General features: G+C 45.8%; 1 protein-coding gene across 1 annotated transcript in view; it reads right to left on the reverse strand.

Annotated features, from left to right (window-relative positions):
• Window positions 1-13,423, reverse strand: part of NOC3L (NOC3 like DNA replication regulator) — a 133,956-nt gene that overhangs the window by 51,608 nt on the left and 68,925 nt on the right. The gene's annotated exons all lie outside the window — the stretch shown is intronic.

Here is a 13,423-nt window from a genome sequence, read left to right on the forward strand (position 1 = left end):
TTCAGTTGTCCTTTAATGGACATCCAAGGTGAAAATAAACTGATGAGAAAAACAATTGTATCCATCCTCCTCCTAAAAATGACTGTTTTAGATATAATAATTCCTTTTCTTTTTTTGTATAGCGCTTTTCTTGTGTTGGACTCAAAGCGCTTGCGAGGCAGCGACTAGAGCGCACTCAGTAGGCAGTAGCAGTGTTAGGGAGTCTTGCCCAAGGTCTCCTCACTGAATAGGTGCTGGCTTACTGAACAGAAAGAGCAGAGATTTGAACCCAGGTCAGATATCCCACAGTTTTATATTTAAATTTAGTTTTTACTGTTTCATTGTCTCTGCTCAATGACACCTTCATTGAAGTATGCCAGAGCGAAAAATCTATGAATTATTGACACTTATCTCTTTCCTGCTCTCAGAAGCCATTTACTGACAGAAAAGTACTTTATTGCTGTAATTACTAATCAGTGAGAGTTATGCTATAGTCTGACCCAGTCTGGACCCGGACAAAAACTGTCACTTGCATACTTGATTTTTAACTCTTTCAAGCAGAGAAAGAAAAAAAGGAACAAAGCCTAGTTATTTGTGAGCTTGGCACTGTACATACATAGGTCTATCTCAACATGTCACCTCGGTTGTCCTTTAAACCAGTCATGGAAATCTACTGCCCTCCGATTTCCTGTACATTGGGTGGGAACATCCTTGCACAGTGACATTCTAGCCTTCATTCACACTTGTGCTCCCTCCACAAAAATCATTTTACTAATGTGACTGCAAATTTAGATTTTATTTCATGAGCCCTCCACAAGGATTGGCTGTTAACAAGAGCAGGGGGATATTTCCAAGAACCACACTTTACTGCTTCCGGTAAGCTGTAAGTAACGAGCACTTCTCTAGATAAATTCTGAATACAGTATTCAATATCCACACAATCCTGCAGTCAATACTGGAATGAATTAAAAAAGGTTGCCGTAAAACTGAACCAGTAAACATTGTGATAAACAATGTGATAGAAATGAGAGCATGGTAATAATAACCACAATAAATATACATAAACTGATATAAAAAAACACTACATCACTTTTATTAAAGATTCATTTTAAAGAGACACTGAAGCGGGAAAAAAACATTATATAATGATTAGTATGTGTAGTACAACTAAGAAATAAAACATTAGGAGCAGAGACCCAAGTCTAATATTGTTTCCAGTACAGGAAGAGTTAAGAATCTCCAGATGTTATCTATGCAAAAGAGCCATTGAGCTCCACCACTTTCAAAGTCGCAGAGAGCTCTGTCTTCTGAAGCTCATTCTCTCAAGTATCTGGCACTGTATTGTTTTTTTTTCCTGCAGAGAACAGTTCCAAAGTTCGCTAGCCTGCTCTGTAAAATCATTTAGAATGCTGAGTAGTTTGTAAACTGCAAATATATTAGAGAATGATGCAATGTTATAAATAAACTATAGAACTGAAAATAAAAAGAAGAGAATATTTTCTTTGCTACTAATGTTCTAGTAATTACCCGTACTACACATCCAATTAATATCATTTTTTTTTCTCGCTTCAGTGCCTCTTTAAAAGCATAAAAGATGTGGCATAGCCACCATACCTCAATGTCATAAACAAAAATACTGTACAAAAAAGTTTTGGGGAAAAAAAAAACATAAGATCCCTCACCGTTGCACGTCCAGATCGTAATAGTTGAAACCTGTTTTGGGACTGCGTTCCTGCAAGGGCGCAGATTTCAATCAGCAATTCTACGTGGTCTCGTTGCTCTTGCCGCTGATCCCTTGCTGCACCTGCTCGCTCTGTTGTCACAGTGACAGCAGGGCTTCTGTATCTCGGTCAGGAGACCATTTCATTGGCTCCTGACCCGGTGATCACTGTGAGCCAATCACAGTTATCACAGTGCAAAATAGGAAAATGACAGCTCTGGCCCTTAAGGGGCCACAGGAAACTACATGAATTGAGTACAGAGATCTGACGGGGGGATCATTTTAATGGAGACCACATAACACAAGTATACTCTTATTCCAGCTACAATGATCGGAATGTATCGGCTGAGGGAGAACTAGTACATAGCTGAAGGGAGCTTGCATCCTTTAAGCAGCCCTCCAGGCGGAAGCCCCAGTGTGACATCACTGCTGGAACACTGGAAGTCCATGTGAGGTTTCCCATGGCTTCGTCTCCTACTGGCAAAAACACCCCCCCCCCCCCCCCCCCCCCCCCCTCCACAACTGGGTCACGCTCCTCTTCTCTGACAAGCTTGGGCATGCAGCAGCCGGACATGTGCAGTGCACAAGCTGCTCCTGCTTACTGCGCATGTGCGATCGCGCCGATCCCAAAGGGGGTGCGCACCCTTAATTATGATTGCTGACTATCCATTGTCGGCAATCCTCCGGGGGGCCATGCTCGGCGAGTGGGGACAACGGAACGCTAAGGTAATCCTCAACAGGATTTTGAGGAGTCCCTCTCTTATAGTGCCCATTTACGGTACAATCAAAACATTCAATTTTCCCGTTTATTTTACCAAAACAATCAAATCAAATGAAAGTCAAAAATAATATTTTTTTCCAAACAACAAACAATTATCCCATTTTTTTAATAAAAATCTGATCAGACGTGTTGGAAAAATATATTTGATCTAATGGAATAATCGGACTAAATTATCTAATCGAAAACAATTAAAAAAATTGTACTATGTATAGGCATCATTAGGGTAATTCATCTCGGGTACCCTTTTTGCGCTCCACTTCTTTCCAATTTGGGTAGGAAAGTCTAGAGCGTGCCTGTACTCTGCTCACCCACTGCCTGTAATTGATAAACCTGAATTTTATACTGATACTTATTCCAATGATTCCCTGATGAAGTGGGTTTTAGGCAACGAAATGCATCAGGGTAAATATGAAGTTCGAGCTGTCAGCAGCTAGTTTGAATGTACTCCCCTGTTACATTCAGGGCTGTGGAGTCGGAGTCGGAGTCGTGGAGTCGGAGTCGTGGAGTCGGGCAATTTTGGGTGCCTGGAGTCGGAGTCGGAGTCGGGAAAAAATGCACCGACTCCGACTCCGACTCCTAATGAATTTGTAACTGTAATTAAAATAGAAAATATGATAAAATGTTCTATTTCTCAGATAATAGTCATTAAAAATAATGTATATATACAGTATATATACAGTAATAGCTGTGCTTAGTCCACAAAAATGAAATAAACCAATCAAAATTAGTTACTTGTGCTGCTTCAATAAAGCAGTCCCCGTATTTTTAAGGTCAGATATACATATCTGATTGTGACTGTATATATGTGTACACAGGAATCTCTTATATATACTAAATAACATCTATGCTGTAAGAATAAAGCCTGATGTGTAGCCGGGTCACTAATAGAGATGGTCAACGAGATGGAAATAATTCTGCATTGATGCTGATTTATGCAAATGTATGCACTCCCTTTGCTGATGAAATCAAATAATTTGATATGTTGTTAAAATTTGGTTTGGTGACTACAAATTAAAGGGTACCTGAGACGGATGAAAAGTAAAGTTTTATACATACCTGGGGCTTCCTCCAGCCCCCTTCAGGCTAATCAGTCCCTCGCTGTCCTTCACCACCCGGATCTTCTGCTATGAGTCCTGGTAATTCAGCCAGTCAGCGCTGTCCGGCCGCATGCCGCTCCCACAGCCAGGAACATTCTGCACCTGCGCAATAGTGCTGCACAGGTGTAGTATGCTCCTGGCGGCGAGTGTGTGCATGCGCACTACGCCTGACTGGCTCAAGTACCTGGACTCATAGCAGAAGATCCAGGTGGCGGAGGAGGACAACGAGGGACTGATTATCCTGAAGGCGGCTGGAGGAAGCCCCAGGTATGTATAAAACTTTAATTTCATCTGTCTCAGGTTTACTTTGTTACACAGTAGTACTATACTCTACATATGCACTCCCCACAGAGCTGCAGGGAATCCACTGAGAATGCTGTGCACATTGAACACAGAGATGTTGTCCGTTACAATCTCCTCATTCCCCTGCAGAGTACCTGCACATCATTCTTACATGTACCCACACTTACATTGCATAGGGCCTGATAGATGTTCTTTGTTCCGGTTTGTACTTTTTACAAGTACTCTTACCAAGGACTAGTTTTAGTCTAAAGGGAATAAATATAGTAGTCTACATATCCTTCTCACTTCAGTTGTCTTGTACAATTCCTAAGCGTTGGCAGTTAAGAGACGAATTTCATGTTACATACTTTTAATCAACAAAATTGTAATATGCAAATTAGAGGAGTCGGAGTCGTGGAGTCGGAGTCGGAGTCGGTGGAATCCTAAACTGAGGAGTCGGAGTCGGAGTCGGTGGATTTTTGGACCGACTCCACAGCCCTGGTTACATTGTGCTTAAGTTATACTTATGAGAGCCTCTGGTATGTTTGCTGTGCCACTTTGTTTTTGCTTTTAAGATTAATCTCCAGCATGTTATTCTTGCCTGTCTGTTTATATACCTGCATTATAAAGTTATCATTCCTGTGCACAGATTTCTATTACATTGTTTATAGGTTTAATTTACAAATACATTATTAAGTCATTCAAGTAGGCACTACACAACTGTGAGCTGAATGCATTTCCTGGCTGGTTTAATCCAGCACGCCTTATTAGTGTGTATATAATTTGAATGCCACTGAAATAGAGGATAAGGAAGCAGGCAAAAGGAGAAGCCACAGAGAAGCTACCCACCACCTATATCTTCCAGTATGCCAGTTGCTGGCACAAATCCTGCAACAGCAGAAGACAGCTAGCAAATCATCTAACGGTGTATCCGCTATTCAACTCAAACAAGACACAGTATACAATGGCTTTTTGTGCTCACAGTGCTGCAGAACACGGCATTTAGCTTAAAAGTGGACCTGAACCCTTGCACAGGGCAGAAGGAAAACAGAGAAATGCCCCCTGTATGTATTTAGAGAGTTTACCCTGTCTAACTCCCCCTCATCTGTGACTAATCACAACTGTAATTTGATCTCTCAGCTGGCTTCCTCGGCAGAGCAGCGAATTTGGAAACACAGGATGTTAACCCTATGTCTGCTTCCATGAAAGCAGGAAGTAGAAACACTGCAGATTTATGTTAGGATTTGTATCAGCTGTACCAAAGAAATGTTTTTGTTTAAATGCTATTATGCTGTTGCTTATCATTTAGAGCAGAGAGGAAGTTCTGAATTCAGGCCTGCTTTAAAGGGCAACTGAAGCAAGAGGTATATGGAGGGCTGCCATATTTCTTTCCTTTTAAGCAATACCAGTTGCCCGGCTGTCCTGCTGATCCTCTGCCTCTAATAATTTTACCCATAGACCCTGAACAAGCATGCAGCAGATCAGGCGTTTCTGACGTTGTCAGATCTGAAAAATTAGCTGCATGCTTGTTTCTGGTGGGATTCAGACTCTACTGCAGCCAAATAGAGCAGCAGGACTGCCAGGCAACTGGTATTGTGTAAAAGGAAATATATATGGCAGCCTCCGTCTAACTCTCACTTCAGTTGTCCTTTAAATAATATTGGAGCAACTGTGAAAAAGGTTAGATATTCACCCATGTTGGAGGGGGGGGGGGGGGGGGGGGGGAGGAAGGCTCTGGATCCCATAAAGCCTTCCAGGTCCTCTCTTTGCAACCTTGGTCCACCGCCCCCCCCACCCCCCCAGCCCCCCCACCCCCCATTCAACTGACTGAATAGGACTGAGAGTCCTTGTGAAGGCTTCTGAAGACAAGTGGGCTCGTGCATGTGCAGTCCAGATTTGCCCATGTTTTTGCCACTTGGCAATGTGAGTGCTTCTGGTGCAGAATTTCAACAAGCGACAGCAGTGGACTGAGGGCACATAGAGGAACTAAAAGGCTCTATGGCATACATGTCAAAATCCAGCCCATGGGCAAAAGCTGGCCCTCCGAGCCATCAGATTTGGCCCTCAGGTGATTTCCTCACTTTGCATAATGTTTGGCCCACTCTGGACAACCAGAGAAGCTATATTGGAGGGTAAACCCTAGATCACCAGGAAAGCCATTTCGGCCAATGGAGAGCTGGACAGTTCAAGGCCACTTTTGAGTTACACGTCAGCTATTGCCAGGGCGATGCATCACTACAAAGGAAGAGGTTAGAGTGTGCCTTCAGAACTTCCTTCCTCTCGGCACTCAATCTCAATTTAACATGAGCAGTAGAGATGGTCAATGAGATGAAAATAATTCTGGCCTGCAAACAAATTGGATGCATATTGTAAATACCTTGAATTGGGCCAATCAAATGCAGGGCTATGGAGTCGGTACAAAATAAAAAAAACATGAACTGACACCAACTCCTCAGTTTATTGAAACCACCGACTCAGAGTACCCAAAATTGCTCCGACTCCTTGACTCCGGTTCCACAGCCCTGATCAAATGCACTTCCTGCTGAACTGAACTAGCCCAATTTCTAGCTACATACAAACTGCTTTTAATCTGCATGCAAGAGGGAATTATTTGCATCTCACTGACCATTGCTCAGAAAGATTATGTTCTTCAGAACCCCCAGGTCCATGCTCACCCTTAGGGCCCTTTTCCTCTGACCATACTTAGTCTTAAGTCACTGAAATAAGAGAATGTGTTCCCCCCCCAGTACTCCGCTGCACAACATGCATTTCCTGTGGCACAGTCACTTTTATGCAAGGATAGGGTATACCACAGTTGTGTGCAATTTATATAGCAATAATAATATTTATATAATAATATTTATATAGCGCTTTTCTCCCTGGGGAATCAAAGCGCTGTGACCCTGCATTATGTAGTCTCAAAGGCTAGGGAAAAGAGGTGAGTTTTTAGCCTTTTTTTTTTTTTTGTAACCACTTCCGGGTTTCGGGTGGTTTTGCTGATCTGTGCTGCGGGGGCTCTTCAGCCCGCAGCACAGATCAGATAGCAGCCTGGGCGATCAGACTTCCCCCCCCCCCCTTTTTTCCCCACTAGGGGGATGTCCTGCTGGGGGGGTCTGATCGCCGCCGGCTGTTTGCGCTTGCGGGGGGGGCTCTTCAAAGCCCCCTCCGCAGCGCTTTCTGGCCTTCTTACCCGTCCCTCCCTCTCCCTCCCCCTGTGAGCGGCGCAGGACAGAATCCGTCCTGCGCCGCCTCAGATAGGCTTCAGCCTATCAGATGCCGGCAATCCCCGGCCAATCAGAGGCCGGGGATCGCCAATCTCCTCTACGGCGCTGCTGTGCCGTATGTATGTAAACAGCGGGGAGATCTTCCCGCGTGTTTACATTTACCCTGCGAGCCGCGATCGGAGGCTCGCAGGGTGTTCACGGAGACACCCTCCGTGAACTGACATGGAACGGCCGCTCATACGAGCGCCCGTTTCCATGGAAACCACTTCAGGATTCAGGGGCGTACTTATGCGTAAGCAGAATCCTGAAGTGGTTAAAGCTGTCCAGAGAAGGATCCTCTCGTACTGATTGTGGAAGTGAGTTCCATAGAGTAGGGGCTGCATAGGAAAAGGCCCGAGCACCAAATGTTAAGTGTATCCTTGGAATAACCAGCTTCATCTTGTTGGCAGAGCAGAGGGTGCGTGGAGGGGTATAAAGTTCCAATAGATCCGCTATGTATTTGGGTCCCATGTGGTTTAGGGCCTTGAATGTCAGCAGGCAGATCTGATTCTCCATTTTACTGGCCACCAGTGAAGAGTTTGCAGTACTGGGGTGATGTGTGAGCTGCGGGGGGCATTGGCTAGGAGTCTGGCTGCAGCATTCTGTACTAGTTGTAAGGGGCGCAGAACCTTATCTGCAGATCCAATGAACAAGGCGTTGCAGTAGTCTAGGCGGGAGGCTACAAATGCATGAACCAGGGCAGGTAGGTCTTCAGCTGGAAACAGAGCCGGATTAAGGCTAAATGGGGCCCTAAGCAAAGTAACTAAATGGGGCCCCCCCCAAAATGTCGTAATAGAATCAGAAGATGCAGCTGCACAGCAACATGCCGCCCACACCGGGGCAGCCGAGCTACTGGTTGCTATGGGCAACAGCCCGCTTTCCTCTGTGGGTGCACAATGCAGGAAATAGCAGCGGCAAAATGCAGAGTGAGAGATGAATGGCTAGGACATTTGCACTCAGGGGCTGGGGCACCCCTGTGAAGAGGGCGCCAGATATCACAGCAGCAGCACTTTTCCCCTGCATCTCCGACCTGGCAATGGCAGAAAGCTCTGGACACCGACAACCCGGAAGCCGATCCCCAGACAGAATTACATAACCGCCCCCACCACTGAACAACCGAATTCCTCCCAAACTAGACAGCCACCACACAACCTCCATCCCAGTGAATACGATAGTCCAGCAGAGAAGGCAGCCACAGCGGGGGAGAATGACAGCACCAGATGACTCACATTCACCTATTGCGATCCAAGCAATAGAGGTCCTGTCATCCGGAGCCCATCTGTCTCCTCTAGAGTGCTGCCGCTCTGTTACTACTACTATTACTACTTCCTACTTCCTGTCTGATCTGAGAATCAGGAAGTTCAGAGCGAGCGGCTGCACTGTAGAAGAGACAGATTGGTTTCAGATGACGGGATCTCTATCGCTTGGATCATGGATAGGTGAGTAAGCATTCGCCATCTCCTGCTATCATTCTTGCTGCAGCTGTGGTTCTCTGTGGTAAGGGAGGGAGGAGTGGGCAGCGGCAGAGAGCACAGCAGCAGGAGGGGGACCTAGGAGGAGAGCCTGGCTCTGAAGACAATCAGCAGCGCATGGCATCATTTGACAAGACAAGACAAATAACATTTATATCGCGGTTTTCTCCTGGCGGACTCAAAGAGCCAGAGCTGCAGCCACTACAGCCTATAGGCAGTAGCAGTGTTAGAGAGACTTGCCTAAGGTCTCCTACTGAATAAGTGCTGGCTTACTGAACAGGCAGAGCCGAGATTCGAACCCTGGTCTCCTGTGTCAGGGGCAGAGCCCTTAAAGGGACTCCGAGCAGTGCCTGTGGGTATGCCTTTAAAGAGACTCTGAAGCGAGAATAAATCTCGCTTCAGAGCTCATACTTAGCAGGGGCATGTGTGCCCCTGCTAAACCGCTGCTATTGCGCCGCTAAACGGGGGTCCCTTCACCCCCAAACCCACCCCCGCAAGACTTGGTCGTAGTCTTGGTCGTAAATCTTGTCTTCCTGGAGGCAGGGCTAACGGCTGCAGCCCTGCCTCCAGTCGCGTCTATCAGACGCGCATCGCCGCCTCTCCCCCGCCCCTCTCAGTGAAGGAAGACTGAGAGGGGCGGGGGAGAGGCGGAGATACGCGTCTGACAGATGCGCGTGGGGCAGGGCTGAGGCGGTTAGCCCTGCCCCAATGCGGAAGCGCTCCCACGCTTTACGGAGGGGATTTGGGGGTGAAGGGACCCCCGTTAAGCCGCGGGATAGCGGCGGTTTAGCAGGGGCACACATGCCCCTGCTATCTAGGAGGTCTGAAGCGAGATTTATTCTCGCTTCAGACTCTCTTTAAGCATACCCACAACTAATTAATACATCCTCACACCTACCAGCATGATGTTTGTAATTATATCCCCCTGGGTTCCTTATATTTCATTGCATTGTGCTGAATCGAGCTGCCGATTTTGGAGAAAAGTCGTCCTGTGTAATACAATTTAACTATGGAAAGATGCATATCATTTTGAAGCTCTCTTTCTCCTCTTTCCAATGATAGATAAATTGCCACCCTATGCCTTTTAGTTTTCGCTATTTTCGCGATCAAAATTGCCATGGCCGCGATTTCGATCACGAAAATAGCGAAAACTAAAAGGCATAGGACAGCAGTTTATATATCATTGGAAAGAGGAGACAGAGAGCTTTAAAAGGATATGCATCTTTCCATAGTTACTGCACTGCTCAGAGTCCCTTTAACCATTATACCATCCAGCCACTGCTGACAGCTTGGCGAGGGCTGGTTTATGTGCTGATGGGGCCCCCTTGACTCGGAATGGGGCCCCAAGCGACTGCTTTTGTTGCCTGGTTGGTAATCCGGCCCTGGCTGGGATAAGGCGTTTGATTTTCGCTATATTTATTTCTTAGATGGAAAAAGGAAGACTTGACGACAGCTGATACCTGCTGTCTGAGTTTTAGATTTCCATCCAGGATCACCCCAAGGTTTCGCACAGAGTCTTTATACTGTACGGTATCTCCCCCAATTGCTAGTTTGAGGTGGTGAGCGTTTTGAACTTTATCCATCATGTGTGGACCACCTACCACCAACACCTTGGTTTTGTCAGAGTTTAGCCTCAACCAGCTGGTGTTCATCCAATTTTGTAAATCCACTAGACACGCATTTAAAGATGCTGATGGGTCTTGGGTGCCAGGCTTGAAGGACAGATACAGTTGTGTGTCATCTGCATAACAATGGTATCCTAGGCCAAAGTTCTGGATTATTTTGCCCAGTGGGAGCATGTAGACTGCAAAGAGTAATGGTGATAGTACAGAACCCTGTGGAACTCCATAGGCAAGTGGCACTGGATTAGAGTAGTGTGTGCCCAGACATACTTGCTGTGCCCTGCCAGATAGGAAGGTCTGAAACCAGCTAAGAACAGTACCCCTTAGGCCACAGTAATTCTTCAGTCGCTGGATTAGTATTTCATGATCCACAGTATCAAATGCTGCAGACAAGTCAAGAAGATTCAGAATTGAGCAATCACCCTTGTCCCTTGCAGTAAGTAGATCATTCATTACTCGGACTAACGCCGTTTCAGTGCTGTGACTTTTCCTGAATCCTGACTGAAAAGTATCAAAAATGTTATCTGTAAGCCTGGCTTCTAGCTGGTTGGCGACTGCTTTCTCGATAACTTTTGATAGGAATGGTAAGTTTGCCACGGGTCTGTAGTTGGTCACAGAATCAGGGTCTAGTGATGGTGTCTTCATGAGGGGTTTTATGATTGCTTTCTTTAGTTCTTCTGGGAAAAGTCCACTTTGCAAGGAGCACCGAGTTATTTTGTGAAGTGCTGGCCTGATCAGCTCTGGGCACTGCATTAAGGATCCAGTTGGGCCAGGATCCAGGTCGCAGGTAGTGGGACGGAGACTTTAAATGAGAATTCCAAAATCTTCTTCACTCAAAGACTTGCCATGGTGGAACGGTAGTAGGCGTATGCAAAGTCCAGGGGTCAATTGATGTTGTTGGTGTTATGCTGACACGGATGGCAGACACCTTGTTTGTGAAGAAGGCAGAGAATTCTTCACACCTTTCCCTGGAGAATGTGGTTGGGGCTTTTAGGCAGGAAGGATTGCAGAGTGATTCCACTGTGTGGAAGAGTTGAGCAGCTCTGTTGTTGGCTGTAGATATTTTGTGCGAGATAAAGTCAGATTTTTTCTTGGTTATTGCTTGTTGGTATTGTCTGAGGTGTTGAACTAGGCTAGATTTGTGCTCCTCAGACCCTGATTTACGCCACTGTCTTTCTAGCCTGCGCCCTTTCTTTTTTAAATCCACAATGGTTTTGTCAAACCAATTAGCTTTCTGCTTTTTAGTTGCTGATTTGGTGTGCCATGGGGCAATACTGTCAAGCGTTTCATATATCATGTTGTTGTACTGGGTTACTAGAGTGTTGGGGTCCATTTGACTATAGGATGCAACTCATCATATTGCAAGTAGTCTCTAAATTATACCAAAAATGACAAAAACAGAAGTTATGCACTTAAGGGGATCTATCATTTTCACTTCTAACTGTTAGGAAGAAAGAAGAAAACAATCCATGTAACTGTTTATACTCTTTGTAAGCACTTGAGTCGAGCTGTTTGATCCTCACATATATAAACGCTCAGACTCTTGAACCTGTCCCCAGTGGCTCAGTGGAGATGTTACAAACATACAGAGCTCTGACACATCCATCTGTAAAGAAGAGACTAAGCATTGGGTAATGAATATTGCCGGTCCACCTAGCTCACTAACGAGCATTACTGACACATGATGTACTGCACAGGAATAAGGACAGATATCTACAAAATCACCAAGACGTTCCATTTTCATAGTAAAATGTAGAGACACGTATTTATTTATTTTTCACCCGCTTCAGAGTGTCTCTGACCCTCAAGCTTCCCGAGCATACAAGGAGAGAGATATTCACCTTAAACCCACATTCCTGATCTGTGTTGTACATATGTTTCTTCTCAAGAGATAATCCCCTCAGCCGCCTTCTGCGCTCATAAATGGCGCTCTGCTGCCCTCTAGTGATGGAAAGATTTTTCTTTTTTTTTCTCCAGCACAAAAAAAAACTTGCATTACTCCAGGGGTGTCAAACTCTAATACAAAGTGAAGTGGGCCGAAAGTGAACATTGGGACCAACTCCAATGTCTACTTGCCACCTTCCTCCCTTATAAAGTTCCCTGGTGTCTAATGACCCCCCTCCAATCCATATACAGTTCTCTGGTGTCTAGTGGTCTTCCTCCCTCCCCTATATAGTTTCCTGGTGTCCCTCCCAAATTCATTTCCCTGGTGTCTAGTGGTCCCAACCCTCCCCTATGCAGTTCCCTAGTGATTAGTGCTTCCCCCTACCTCCCCCATATGGCTTTCCTGGTGATCTAGGGCTTCACCTCCAGTATAGCTTCCTTGGTAGTCTAGAGCGGGCCAAACATAATACAAAGTGAGGAACCCACTTGAGGGCCAAATTTAATGGCTCGGAAGACCAAATTTAATGGCTCTGAGGGCCGGATTTGACATTTGAGTTTGACATGTATACATTACGCCATCACAGTTATGCTAGACACACACAATGCAATTTCCCATCAGATTGACGGGTAATCTAACGGGAAGTTGCCCCGTGTGTACCTAGCATAAGGGCTCTTTCACAATATACATGTCGTGTTGGTGAAAAGTCATTATGCTGGGCATACACGGCTCGACGCAGGCTTATCAATCGAGCCGCTGATGGCTTGATTGAGAATATCCAACGTGTCCGATCACCGCGGGGATCGATTCCGCGCTCGATACCCGCTGGAGGATAATAGCGGCGAATCGAGCGGAAGATAAGAAGTGCCGTCGGGGACTAGCAGGAATCGATCGCGGGGACGCGGCGGGAGTTGATCCGGCGGCTAATCGGCCGCCGGATAGACCCGTGTATGCCCAGCATTAGCCAGGCGTGGATCACAGTCAGGCTTAATCAAGGTGATGAAATCCACGCCCTCCCCGGCAAAGGTCCATTATTATACACTACTTCAGACTACAGCCCAGACAAGTTGGCCATGCAGAGCACAAACTGACTGGAATCTTTTAGCCAGTAACAGCTTTGTTGGAGGCAGCCAGACAATATATGGGGCGAGGCATGTATTACACTTACTGTACCTGCAAAATTATCTAACTTAATACTGTTTGATTGGAAAATTGTATTGGCACATTACAATGCGTCTTTGGTGCTGGTAGCTGGGGTTCGACTATATACAGTAATAGCCAAACCCCCGTGCCTAATTTGCTCAGTCAGGGCTGACTTTGCTGCA

This window comes from Hyperolius riggenbachi, chromosome 10, assembly GCF_040937935.1.
Source record: "Hyperolius riggenbachi isolate aHypRig1 chromosome 10, aHypRig1.pri, whole genome shotgun sequence".
Taxonomy (NCBI): domain Eukaryota; kingdom Metazoa; phylum Chordata; class Amphibia; order Anura; family Hyperoliidae; genus Hyperolius; species Hyperolius riggenbachi.